Raw genomic sequence first — 13,991 nt, 5'->3', positions numbered from 1 at the left:
GATACAGTAAGAAACTCAATTATCTCCCAAGCAGAGGGGAGGGAATATGTGGGATGTAACCAATATGTGATTGGTTAATGCCTAATTGCCTGTGGGCGTCTCCCTTGCAGGGGAGCACTGCATAAAAGCAGAGTACCTGCCATTAAACATCAGAGTTCTTCTTCACCCTCAATTTGAAGTGTCGTCTCTTATTGGGGGAATCTGCTACAAGGGATTGCTATGCTCTGCATATTCCCTTGCTGTCATCACTACTAAGCTCTTGTAAGAGCTTGTTCCTGCTTCACTATCTTGGAGGAGAGGTTTACCCCCTGGAGCCTTGTCGTAGGTCCAGGATGGGCAGGAGACGGCAAGACCCCAACCAAGCTGCGGCGGTTCGTGGGGTCTGCGGTGCTTATGATGTCTGGTGGAGTGCTTGTAGCCCTCGGGAAGCACTAGGAGCATCCATCAACGGAGGTACTCAGTCGGGGTGCCCGTCGATCCGTTACATATACTATGTGTATATACTGTGTGATATAGTGTGTCTATTCTGTGTGTGTGTGTGTGTATATACTGTGTGTCTGTACCCCGTGTGTGTGTATACTATGTGTATATACTATGTGTCTATTCTGTGTGTGTATATAGTGTGCCTATACGCTGTGTGTGTGTAAACTGTGTGATACATTGTGTCTATACTGTGTGTGTGTATACTGTGTGTATATACTGTGTGAAACAGTGTGTTTGTACTATGTGTGTGTATGCTATGTGTATATACTGTGTGTGTGTGTGTGTGTATATATATATATATATATATATATATATATATACTGTGTGTATATATTGTGTGATACAGTGTGTCTGTACTCTGTATGTGTATATACAGTGAGTGTACTGTGTGTGTAAACTGTGTGATTATTATTATTAATATTGCCATCTATAGCAGTGGTCTATTTCTCCCACCCATGTAGTTTGCAACACCCTCAACCTCATTTTCTCTTATGCATGTACAGTATCTAATATCTGCAACACTCCGTTTCCTCTCTCTGATCACCACCTCTTATCATTTGCTCGAGTACCCCCTCACTCAACAACCTAAGCCTAACCCCCCTCAACTCAGGAGGAACCTTAATTCTATTGACCTCCAGCAGCTGTCAGCTGATATTGATTTGCAACTCCTAGCCATCCCTTCCCTCTCCTGTCCATCACTGGCCATCTCCACATATAACCCTCACCTCTGCCTTGAACTCTGCAGCCCCGCTCCAAACATGCACCTCAAGGAGGACACGCCCCCAGCTGTGGCATACTATATCAACAAGCCACGTGCAAAGATGCTCCTGTTGTGTTGAACGCTCTTGGAGGAAGTCTCGCACATAGGCAGACTACTATAGATTTGTGACGAGACCAATATCGCCACATTGGATTGGAGAAGCCTGGTTGCCCGCCTGCTGCCTTTGGACTATGGACCGGCAGTTAAACGGTTAATTTTACTGTGCAGAAAGGTTTATTCATGCCTTTCTGCACGGCCGTTCGGTAGATTCTGTCTACCGCACGAACCGCCTTCTGTTAGCTTTGGGGAGCCGGCAGGCGCTGTTTATTGGCCACCCAGAAGCTAGCATGTGCCTTCAATCTACCTCCCTGAAGCCGCGGTTAACCGCAGCTTAATTGACTGTTATTGGGTGGCCGCGATTACACTTAGAGGCCGCTAGGTGGCGGTGTTATGGAGCTCCCCAGATGGCCAGCGGTGCTCAGCCCGGAATCAGTGCACTAAAAGCGGACACTTTTACGTGCAGGCACCGCTGAGCCTCCAGCCCCCTGGTTCCTATTCGTGCAATATAGCCGAACACCGGTTAATTCGGTAGTTTGTATATGTGAATGTGTTATCCCAGATAGCTATGCTATGGAGCCAATTCATGTAATTAAAGACTCTGGCTCCATGGCAATTGAACTGTGTGAATAAGATCTGAGCTCTATTCGGTAGTTTTGTGCGCTCAGATCCCAGCTATCTGGGGATATGTGACATGTCTGTGTTTTATGTATAAAATGCAATATTATTAGTGATGTCCCGAACTATTCGCTGGCGAATAGTTCCTGGCGAACATAGCATGTTCGCGTTCGCCACCGCGGGCGAACACATGCGATGTTCGGTCCGCCCCCTATTCGTCATCATTGAGTAAACTTTGACCCTGTACCTCACAGTCAGCAGACACATTACAGCCAATCAGCCAATCAGCAGCAGACCCTCCCAAGCAGACCGTTTTACGCCTTCATGAAGTCTCGACTCATGTTTGGGGGATTGGGAGCTATAATTACTACTTCACTCTATTCAGCTTGGATTTCGGGAATCGCTACAGGGATCAGCGCTGCACGGATAGCAGGATCCTTTACACTGGTGGCAAGCGGCGGGATTTTTCTCCCGAACAGATGTACCGATCTGGAACAAGTAGTGAATGGCGCATAAATACGAACGCTTGAAACGAACAACGCTGAAAGAACTGCTGGAAGCTCGAGGCATAGTGGCAAGTAATAAACCGAAAGCCACGCTAATTGCCGAATTACAAGAGAGCGATCAAACCAGCGAACCACAGATGGCAAATACAGAGGACACAGAGTTCCAAAGGGACGTGAGAAGGAGACTCAGCCTGGTAGGACCTAACCCTGCACCGGAGATCGTGGTACAGATCTTGGCACAAGCCACGGAGGCACAGAATGCCCGGGAAGCCCGAGAAGCCAGAGACAGATCACCCCTTGTGGATATATTGTCGTTATCTGGATCTACAATGGGGCGACCTCGCAAATTCAACTACGCTGCATTTAAAAGCTTTGTGGAAGGTGAGATGGATATTGATAATTATTTACAAGACTTTGAGAGACAATGTGTGCTAGAAGATTTGGAAAAGGCTAACTGGGCTGCGGTATTAAGCAGCAAATTATCCTGCAGAGCGGCAGAAGCTTTGAGAGCCGTGCCAGATAGGGATATACAAAATTATGAAAGACTAAAAGAGATTTTGTTAGCCCGCTACGCTGTAACTCCTGAAGCCCACAGAAGAAAATGTCGAGCCTTCAGGAGACAAGGCAAGGATTCATACACAGAGTGGGCATTTCGTATGCAATGTGCAGCCAGTAACTGGATGCAGGGGAGTCAGGCGACTACCTTAGAGGATGCTGTACAATTAATGCTACTGGAGCAGTTTTTTGACTACACTCCAGCGGAGGTGAGAGACTGGGTTAGAGACAGGAAGCCACAGACGGTGGAAGAGGCAGCCAGATTAGCAGACGAGTTTCATGAGAGCAGACGGCTGGATGGAAATCGAGGGTTCCCTGGGTCACGACCCGCACCTAGTACTACAGCTGCCCCGCAGAGGGTAACCCCAGCAGTGAGCAACACCACCAACACGGATTACCAAAAGACCGCTCCAATGTGTTATGGGTGCAAGCAAGTGGGACACATCAAACCCAATTGTCCACAACGCACTACAGATCGCTGGGGGCAAACACCAGTCCCGCCGACAAAAGAAGCAGCCCACTGTGTACAAGAAGATTACAACCATCCAGCACCAGGGTCACCCAGTAACAATACTGAAAATTGGTCCACATTGCACGAGGTAAATCTCCTACAAGCTGCTGGAGATAATCGATCTCACCACAGACAGGCTGTAAAGTTGAATGGCCAAGAAGCCAGAGGACTGAGGGACAGCGGGGCTACTATTACCCTGGTACAACCTCACCGGGTTACCCCTTCACAACACACAGGACGGACCATTGCTGTACGGGTAGCCGGAGGAGCAATACATAAGCTACCCACAGCTAGGGTACACATTGATTGGGGTACTGGGGCCAGCAGAAGTATTATTGGGAAATGATCTGGGGTGTTTGACGTCCCAGTTGGCAGCACCCAACCCAGAAGGCGCATTACCTGTCACCACCCAGCAGCAGTCCAGAGCTATGGAAGCCCCCACCTCTTCCGACGACCAGGTAAGCAATAACCCCCAGACAGTTAACCCTGACCATACACTATACTGAGGTACTCCTCAAGACTTTGGGCAAGCCCAGCGGGAGGATCCCACACTAAGAGGGTATCGGAGGGAGGCAGACCAACCGCAGGGAGACGAAGGTCAGGCCAGATTTACCTGGGAAAAGGGTTTACTATACCGGGTGACAGGGGGGACAGAGAAAGGAGCAGGTCAAGTAGCAAAAAGGCATTTAATAGTACCCTGTAAGTATCGGGCAGAATTATTACAGATCAGCCATGATATTCCCCTAGCAGGCCACTTAGGAATAAAAAAGACTAGGGACCGGCTCACCCAGTCGTTCTTTTGGCCGGGAGTCACTAGGGAGTTACAGGATTACTGTAGAACCTGCGATGTATGCCAAAAAGTAGGAAAGAGAGGGGACCATCCCCGGGTGAGACTGCGCCCTCTACCCATAATCGAGGAACCATTTTTCCGGGTATCCGTCGATTTAGTCGGGTCACTCAGCAAACCCAGTCCATCCGGTAAGAAATACATTCTTACTGTGGTGGACTATGCCACCCGCTATCCGGAAGCAATAGCTCTGTCAAATATACATGCAGAGACGGCGGCAGAAGCACTGGTCAAGGTGTTCACTAGGGTGGTATTCCCTAGGGAGATCGTGTCAGATCAGGGAACTCAGTTTACAGCGGTGGTTACCCAACAACTCTGGCAGAGCTGTGGGGTAAAACCCATACTAAGTTCACCCTACCACCCCCAGACGAATGGCCTGTGTGAGCGTTTCAATGGCACACTTAAACAAATGCTAATCACGTTCACAGAGACCTGTCGGAATTGGGAAATGTTCCTTCCACATCTGCTCTTTGCGTACCGGGAAGTATCCCAGGAGTCTACCGGATTCTCCCCGTTTGAATTACTATACGGGAGACGAGTCCGGGGACCCCTGGACCTGGTACGAGAGCATTGGGAAGGAGACATGGGTACCCCTATAGTAGCGTTTGTACTGGAACTGAGGGACCGCCTGCAAGCCATGACCGAAACGGTTCGGGAGAACCTGCGAGCGGCCCAGCAGCGACAGAAACACTGGTATGATAAGGGGGCTAGGGACCGTATATTAGAAATAGGACAAAAGGTCCTGGTACTAAAGCCCACTAAGACGGACAAATTACAAGCCTCCTGGCAGGGTCCCTACACGGTGATAGACCGGATCAGTGATACCACTTACATTGTGACAGACTGTTCCGATGAGAGGATCCGGTGATCCTTTCATGTGAATATGCTCAAGCCATATCTAGAGAGATCAGAGGAAGTCTCCGCAGTATGCGCTCCGGCTCATGAGGATAGTGAGGGTACCGTTACCAGATCTGCTCTCTCAAGAACCTACAGGGGTAGAACAGGTCCAACTAAGTCCCGACTTAAGCCCAGAAGAGAAAGAACAAGCTTCCCAACTATTAGAGGGATTTGGAGGCATGTTTTCTGCGGCCCCAGGCTATACGACCCTGGCAGTCCACAGAGTGGAGACCCCAGGCCAGTTACCCCTGCGGCAACAGCCCTACCGAATCCCTGAAGCAGTACGGGAAAGCATGCTAAAAGAGATCCAGAGTATGTTAGAACTGGGGGTAATAGAGCCATCCCAAAGTCCGTGGGCCTCCCGGTAGTCCTGGTCCCCAAAAAGGACGGTACCACACGGTTCTGTGTGGATTACCGCAAACTAAATGATAAGACAGTCACGGACGCATACCCCATGCCCAGAGTGGACAAATTACTGGACCGCATGGCTGGGGGGAATTATTTGACCACTATTGATTTGTGTAAAGGGTATTGGCAAATCCCCTTGGAGCCTGAGGCCATTCCAAAATCGTCATTTGTCACCCCATTTGGCCTATACAATTTTAAGGTCATGCCATTTGGGATGAAGAATGCCCCAGCAAAGGATGGCTGACTGGCTCCTAGAGGGATTTCAGGGCTTCGCTTGTGCTTATCTGGATGATATAGCTATCTTCAGTGGCACCTGGGAGGCCCACCTGGAACACATGTCAGTAGTACTCAATCGGATTCAAAATGCAGGGCTCACCTTGAAACCCGAAAAATGCCACGTAGGCATGGCTGAGGTCCAGTATTTAGGACACCGAGTAGGGTCAGGGAAACAGAGACCAGAACCAGCAAATATTGAGGCCATCACACAGTGGCCCCAACCTCGGACTAAAACACAGGTTATGGCATTCCTAGGCACAGCGGGTTACTATAGGAAATTTGTAGCTGAATACAGTGCCCTAGCCAAACCCCTGACTGACCTCACTAAAAAGTCACTACCCCGACAAGTAGCCTGGTCCCCTGAGTGTGAGGAGGCTTTCCAGAAACTCAAAGCTGCGTTAAGTGCATCTCCTGTGTTGGCGGCACCTGATCATACTAAAAGGTTTCTCGTCCACACAGATGCCTCCATGTTTGGACTGGGAGCAGTATTAAGCCAGGTTGGAAACGATGGCATGGATCACCCGGTGGCATATCTGAGCCGGAAACTATTACCAAGCGAAGTCAGCTATGCCACCGTCAAAAAAGAGTGTCTGGCATTAGTTTGGGAACTTAAGAAATTACAGCCGTATCTTTATGGACGTTCCTTCACAGTAATGACAGACCACAATCCACTAATTTGGCTTAACAGAGTGGCCGGAGATAACCCCAGACTACTCAGATGGAGCTTGGCACTACAACCGTATAATTTCACGATGCAGTATCGCCCCGGGAAACAGAATGCCAACGCTGATGGCCTATCCCGACAGACGGAACTGGAAAAATAATTGTATCATCCGGACATCCCTTAGCCGACCCGTTTGGATCTAAGCAGGTATGCCGTTCCATGGGACTAAGGGGGAGCTGTGTAACGAAATCCCTGTTTTAATAGTATCAGAGAAACGGCATTTCGTTTAAAACATGCGTACGTATGACTATTTCATGGAATTACAAAGTACCGAATTCCCCGACTCCCACTGAGGTCGTGTGCCGCTCATTAACCACCCAGACTTTGCGGTTAACCGCAAGGTAATTGACGAAAGGCATGGTGGTCCTCGGTCGGTTGACGAACAAGTGGCGGTCGCCATTTTAAATAGTCGAATGCTCAGCGGGGGAAAAGTATCAATCTCCTGGAACTGTTTTAGGACACTTATGCGAACGCACACCGCTGAGACCTACCCAGTCCCCATTCATACGGCTAATAACTCCCGAACATGGTCAACACTTTACCGTTCGGGACTTTACTACCATACAAGATAGACCGACCTCAGGTAGCTGAAACTATGGAACTCTTTTCGGATTTAATCTACTGAACAACCGGGGAAAATAAACTTTACTCAACAATATTGAGAACTGTATTCATGGGATCTGAGCACTATTCACCTATAATATGCGCTCAGATCCAAGCAATCTGGGGGTATGTGGAACATGGGGACTACGTTCGGTTAAATATAAGTTATGTATTTTAATACTGTTTGGTTAAAAATAAAAAGAATATGTTTCTCTCTGCCTGGAGATAATTAGGTTCTCTTCAACCACTTAAGTTAATTATCTCCAGGAGAGAGAGGAGGGGTTACACTCTTCCGGTGGGTGTGTATAATAATTGTACTGTACATTGATTGGTTCTGTATATTTTGTCACAGTCTTCCACAAGGTCCCATGTGGGAGTTCCCTTGCTGGGAGACCATCCTAAAAGGGCTGAGTTTGGCCATCAATAAACACATCGTTTTGCCCCTTCATGAAGTCTCGACTCATGTTTGGGGGATTGGGAGCTATAATTACTACTTCACTCTATTCAGCTTCGATTTCGGGAATCGCTACAGGGATCAGCGCTGCACGGATAGCAGGATCATTTACAATTAGGATAACTGTGTTACCATTCGAAGGGGGTAGTTCAACAATAAAATCTATGGACAGGTTAGACCAAGGTCTTTCGGGAACGGGTAACGGATGCAACAGCCCACAAGGAACTCTGCGAGAAGATTTCATACAGGCACAAGTAGTACAAGCACCTATATAGTCGGTGACATCCCTGCGTAAGGAATCCCACCAGAAATACCGAGAAACAGCTGACACCGTTTTGGAAATACCAGGATGTCCAGCAGTCTTAGTGTCATGATACAACGACATAATAGTTTATCAGTAGGCCTCTCGCTAGGAGCCATGCTTTGTTTCACTTGTATGGCCTGCAAGAGGGACGAGGAAATAGACAAAATAGTAGTAGCTATTATCCTGTCTGGGGGAATGACGGGAGTAACATCAATCTCCTGTTTGTCAGCAGTTTCGAACTGTCTGGACAGAGCGTCCGCTTTAGTGTTGCGATCACCTGGCCTATAGGTGATAATATAATTGAAATGAGACAAAAACAGTGACCACCTAGCTTGCCTAGAAGACAATCTTTTAGCCTCACTAAGGTAGGACAGGTTCTTGTGATCAGTAAATATGAGGATAGGATCCTTAGTTCCTTCTAACAAATGTCTCCATTCTTTAAGTGCTAAAATAATAGCAAGGAGTTCGCGATTACCCACATCCAGTGGCGGCTCTAGACTTTATGAGGCCTTAGGCGAAACTTAAACATGAGGCCCCCACTAACACCCAAAGTAAAAAAATAAAATAATAGGGGTTGCATTGTGTGCATAAGGTGCTGTAGTTGTATTGAAGGACAAGCTTGCAGCGCTGGATACAGAGAGCTAGTCTCTGTATTCATTGTTCAGAGGCTAGCAGTGTCGCGGCTCCCTGTGCCGTGGCATTGTGATCTCTCTGACTGTAGTTATAGCATAATAATAATAATAATAATAATAGGACAGAGGGTGGTAAGGTGGCTGTGGCAAGGGGTGGTAGGGGCAGAGGGTGATAAGGTGTCAGAAGGGCAGTAATAGGGTAGGTGGGCAGATGGTGGTAAGGTGGCTGTGGCAAGGGATGGTAAGGTGGCAGAGGGTGGTAAGGTGGTAGGGGGCAGAGGGTGGTAATGGCAGAGGGTGGTAGGGGCAGAGGGTTGTAAGGGGCAGAGGGTGGTAAGGGGGCAGAGGGTGGTAATGGCAGAGGGTGGTAAGGGGGAAGAGGGTGGTAAGGTGGCTGTGGCAAGGAGTGGTAGGGGGCAGAGGGTGGTAAGGTGGCTGTGGCAGGGGGCAGAGGGTGGTAAGGTGGTAGGGGCAGAGGGTGGTAATGGCAGAGGGTGGTAGGGGCAGAGGGTTGTAAGGGGGCAGAGGGTGGTAAGGGGGCAGAGGGTGGTAAGGTGGCTGTGGCAAGGGGTGGTAGGGGGCAGAGGGTGGTAAGGTGGCTGTGGCAGGGGGCAGAGGGTGGTAGGAGGGCAGTGATAGGGTAGGTGGGCAGATGGTGGTAAGGTGGCTGTGGCAAGGGATGGTAAGGTGGCAGAGGGTGGTAAGGTGGTAGGGGGCAGAGGGTGGTAAGGTGGCTGTGCAGGGGTCACAAATACCTTGATAATAAATGTATTCCCTGGTGGTCCGGTGGGTACGCTGTATCCCTATTCCCTGGTGGTCTGGTGGGCTCCCTTCATGGTCTGCAGCTCCGCCGGGTGCAGAGCTGCAGACCACGTGGTTAGTCTAGTCTCGCGATCGCAGCCAATCAGAGCGTTGCCGTGGTAACCCGCGGCAACGCTCTGACTGGCTAAGATCGCGAGACCCCCTCAGTCTGCAGCTCTGCACTCGGCAGAGCTGCAGACAGGCTGGCTCTCTCCCGGGCAGGCATAGGAGGGGCCTCGCACCCGGCGGCATTAAGGGCAAGCCGCCGGTCCCCCTCCTGTGTCGGGTCCTCAGTCCCTGACCGAGGATCCGACATGTCACTGCCCTATGGTGATTTAGGCGGCCGCGAGGCCCCCATCAGTGCGAGGCCTTAGGCGGCCGCCTAAATTTCCTAATTAGAGAGCCGCCTCTGCCCACATCATAATTCTTCTCTGCTTTGGACATCTGTTTGGAAAAGAAGCCACAAGGATGCAATGGTTTTTCAGGCGACTCTCTTTGGGATAAGACAGCACCTACCCTGATATCGGAAGCATCAACTTCAAGAATATAGGGCAATGAGGGGACAGGATGTTGTAAAATAGGTGCAGAGGCGAACGTAGTCTTAAGAAATTCAAAAGCCTGAAGTGCCTCGGGAGACCAGACACGAGCATTGCCATCCTTTTTTGTCATACGGGTGATAGGCGCTACAATAGAGGAAAAACCTTTAATAAAACGTCTATAATAATTAGAGAAACCAAGAAAACGCTGAATGGCTTTCAAACCTTGTGGTAAAGGCCATTCTATGACAGCAGAAAACTTCTGGGGATCCATACGAAAACCTTTAGCGGAAATCAAGTACCCCAAAAACTGGACTTCGGATTGGTCAAATAGACATTTTTCCAGTTTACAATAAAGACCATTAGCAAGAAGGGTCTTCAGAACTGTTGTAACATGTCTGTGATGAGTGTGTAAATCTGTAGAATATATTAATATGTCATCCAAGTACACAATTACAAATGTGTGAATAAAGTCTCTTAAGACGTCATTAATAAATTCTTGAAATACTGCTGGGGCATTACATAGACCAAATGGCATAACAGTATACTCGTAATGGCCAGATCTAGTGTTGAATGCCGTCTTCCATTCATGGTCTTTCTTAATACGTATTAAATTGTATGCACCTCTAAGATCCAATTTAGTAAATACAGTTGCATGTTTGAGCCTGTCGAACAATTCCGTGATTAAAGGTATAGGGTATGCATTTTTGATAGTGATTTTATTTAGACCTCTATAATCGATACACGGTCTTAAATCACCTTCTTTCTGCGATACAAAATAAGAACCCCGCTCCAGCCGGAGAAGAGGATCTCCTAATAAACCCCTTTTCTAGTGATTCCTTAATATACTCCTCCATGACACGGTTTTCTTGAACAGATAAAGGGTACACCCTGCCCTTTGGAGGTATAGTGCCAGGCAATAAATCGATAGCACAATCGTAGGGTCTGTGAGGCGGTAATTTGTCAGCCTCCCTTTTATCGAAGACAGTCTTGAGAAATAAGTACTGAGGGGGTATAACTGTAGACAAAGGAGGAGTAGTAGGAACATTAATAGAATTCAAAGGGGTGACTTCAATAGTACAAGATTCGTGGCAGGCTTTGCTCCATGATTTTATTTGCCCTGACTCCCAGTCGAAAATGGGATTGTGAGCACGTAACCATGGGTACCCTAACACTAGGTGTGAAGAGGGAGAGGTGATGACCTGGAATAGAATGGTTTCAAAGTGTAAAACCCCTGTATACATGTGTAACGGTACAGTTTCATGAGTAACAACTGGAGAACTTAATGGTCTACCATCTATGGCCTCAACGGCCAAGGGTGTCTCCTTCTCTCTGATGGGAATGTTGTTTTTCTTAACAAAACCAGAGTCTATGAAATTTCCAGCTGCCCCGGAGTCAACCAGAGCGTATATGTGCTCAGCTATAGAACTCTCTCCCATATGTAAAGAAACAGGGAGAAGCAAACGGTTAGGAGGCAATTTAGGAAACTTAGATATCACACCCAAGGCCAGTCCCCTATCAGGTCTTAGGTGCGAGAGTTTTCCAGAAGCAAAGGACATTCCTTTACCATATGGTCTCTCCTACCACAGTATAGTCAGACCTAGGAGGAGGTGTTAAATGGGCCGAAGTATTAGGCAAAGTAGATACTTCAGGAAGAAGAGGTGTAGGAGGGTTAGGTGTGGTTGCTGGAATAGTTCTAGAAAAGAGCGTCTGGAGAGCCTGGGCTATCTTATCCATACGGTGATCCTGCTCTACAAATCTAGCCTCATGGGATGCCATTTGCTGAGCTAAATCTGCGGGGTCCATGGCCCTATCGTAATGTAACGAGAATATACCCCAAAACGCAGGATTCAGCTAAACAGAAGACAACACAGAGGGGAGATACGTCTACCGGACCTAGAACTCGACGTATATAGGAGAAGTACAGACTCAGGAACGATCCGAGGTCAAGGGCACAAAGAGACTAGGACTAGCCGGGGTCTGGTAAACAGTAAACAGCAGGCCGGCAAACAGATAAGGATAAGGATAAAGAGATAACGTAGTCAGAAAACAAAGCCAAGGTCAAGTACGAAGGAACACAACTGAACACAACAAGGGCTAAAGGGAACTGAAACAGAAATCACGATAGGGCAAGGAACCAAGGGAAAAAGGTGAGTATAAATAACTAAATATCTATTTTGATTGGTCCCTGTCATCTCCACGCCCCCAAAAGGTAAGTCTATGAGTGTGGCATGACAGAGATCAATGGGAGGCCTTTTCCAATTTAGGCTCCCACTGTCCCTTTCAGAGCGCGCCCGAGACCCGCGGCGCGCTCTTAGAGTCAGGCGGGACACGTGACCGCTTCTCGCGGACACTGCCCGCCTTCCTGTTCCTGCCTTCGGATGAGCCGCGCGCGGCTCGTGCAGCAGCATGACCGCGCGCGGCTCGAACAGAGGACCCCGGCCGGCCCCTGGAAAGGGTAAGTACCGCTACAAGGGCATCTTCAACCGTCTCAGCGTGGACATTGGTCAGCGCCACCACCGCTGGGTATCTACTGGCATAATCTTCTACGGTCAAGATCTACTTCTTGCCTGAAGGGATGGGTCTGGTTAAGGGCCCTACTAAGTCTACAGCTACCCTGCTAAAGGGTTCTTCTATAATGGGAAGGGGGTACAGTTTTGCTCTATGGCGGTCCCCTCTCTTTTGTCAATCTTTCTTTTATTGAGGCATATGGTTATGGTGGTACAGAATAAAGAGAGGGAGACTTGCAGTGGTTATACAGGCTAATATCGTCATAACAGGTTACAAAATCTCCTAGAATTATCAGCCTCATTTTATATTTTTTAAACAAGCTTAAAACATTGAGTTATTCGAACAGGTGGGTTATAATGTATGTCTCGGTTATCCAGCTTAATTAATGTAACGTTGATACATCGATATACATTTTGTGTAAATACATAGAGAATTCAGGCTTTATAACAGTAATAGATAGGTTTAAACACGCTAAGCTAGGTAGATTTATAATTGGTCTAGTAGACTATTAGAAATGCATCAGGATAACTGTTGCTTAACATATCTAAGTCGGCATTCTTGCTGGGCAGATGTTGTGAATAACATAACAAAAAGCTGCGTTTTGTCGTGAAGACGCGATTTAAGGTCACTATTAATAATAGATTTCTGTAGGCGTAAGTTTATCCACCAGGGGGCAGCAGAGCGACAGGCTCAGATTTTGTAATTAGTGCTGAGGTTGCCTTTACTGTGGGATCTGCCCCCGGAAGAGTGGATCATAGAATTCCAGCGGCTGATCAGGAAGGAACTGTGGCTAGATGAGGCATACCGGGTGCTATGATGGTACTCGGTGCAGAGGTGCCCCTGGGTGGATGAGAGTGATGGTCCAGAGGGTTACGACTATGATGACCCTTGTCTACTATTAGATGCTATTGAGGAGGACAGTGATTTCGGCAGCACGGAGGAGTCTAGGAGTACTTTCCTCGGGTGGCCGCCATTCATATAACCGAACAAGTGCTCTCCCAAACGCAGGCAGCGGTACATGTGTGGCGAAACCGACCTCACCACTGGGCATTGGAGAAGACTGAATGCCAGCCTCCTGCCATGTGACTATGGCCCCTGGGATGTATTGCCCTTTAAAGACATTATTTGGGCTTATTGGATTTTGAAACACTTTTTCTGCCCCTTTGAATACATGACAAGGTGTGCCCCTCCCCTGTTTCCTGTCTATTGTTCTCCAGCAGGGCGTTGTCCCAGGGACACTGCCAGACCAGTTGGAACTTGTTGCTATGGTTTAACCCCATGGTGATTTGACTGTGGTTGTGGCATCTGAGCGCTGTTCGGATATATTGAGCACTCAGGTCCAAGCTATCTGGGGATAGGTTGAATGTGGGGGTTCTGTTAAGTATAATACGAATTATGTATTTTTATGTGTTTTTATGTGTTTTTACTGTTGCTGTGAATAGAGCCATTTTCTGTATGCTGATTCTGAAAATGTAAGTTTTATGTGAATGTGATGTATACTTTTAGAG

The sequence above is a fragment of the Pelobates fuscus genome, chromosome 7 (genome assembly GCF_036172605.1).
Source record: "Pelobates fuscus isolate aPelFus1 chromosome 7, aPelFus1.pri, whole genome shotgun sequence".
Classification (NCBI taxonomy): Eukaryota; Metazoa; Chordata; class Amphibia; order Anura; family Pelobatidae; genus Pelobates; species Pelobates fuscus.
The sequence above is the reverse complement of the archived record's forward strand: the minus strand, read 5'-3'. Positions refer to the sequence as shown.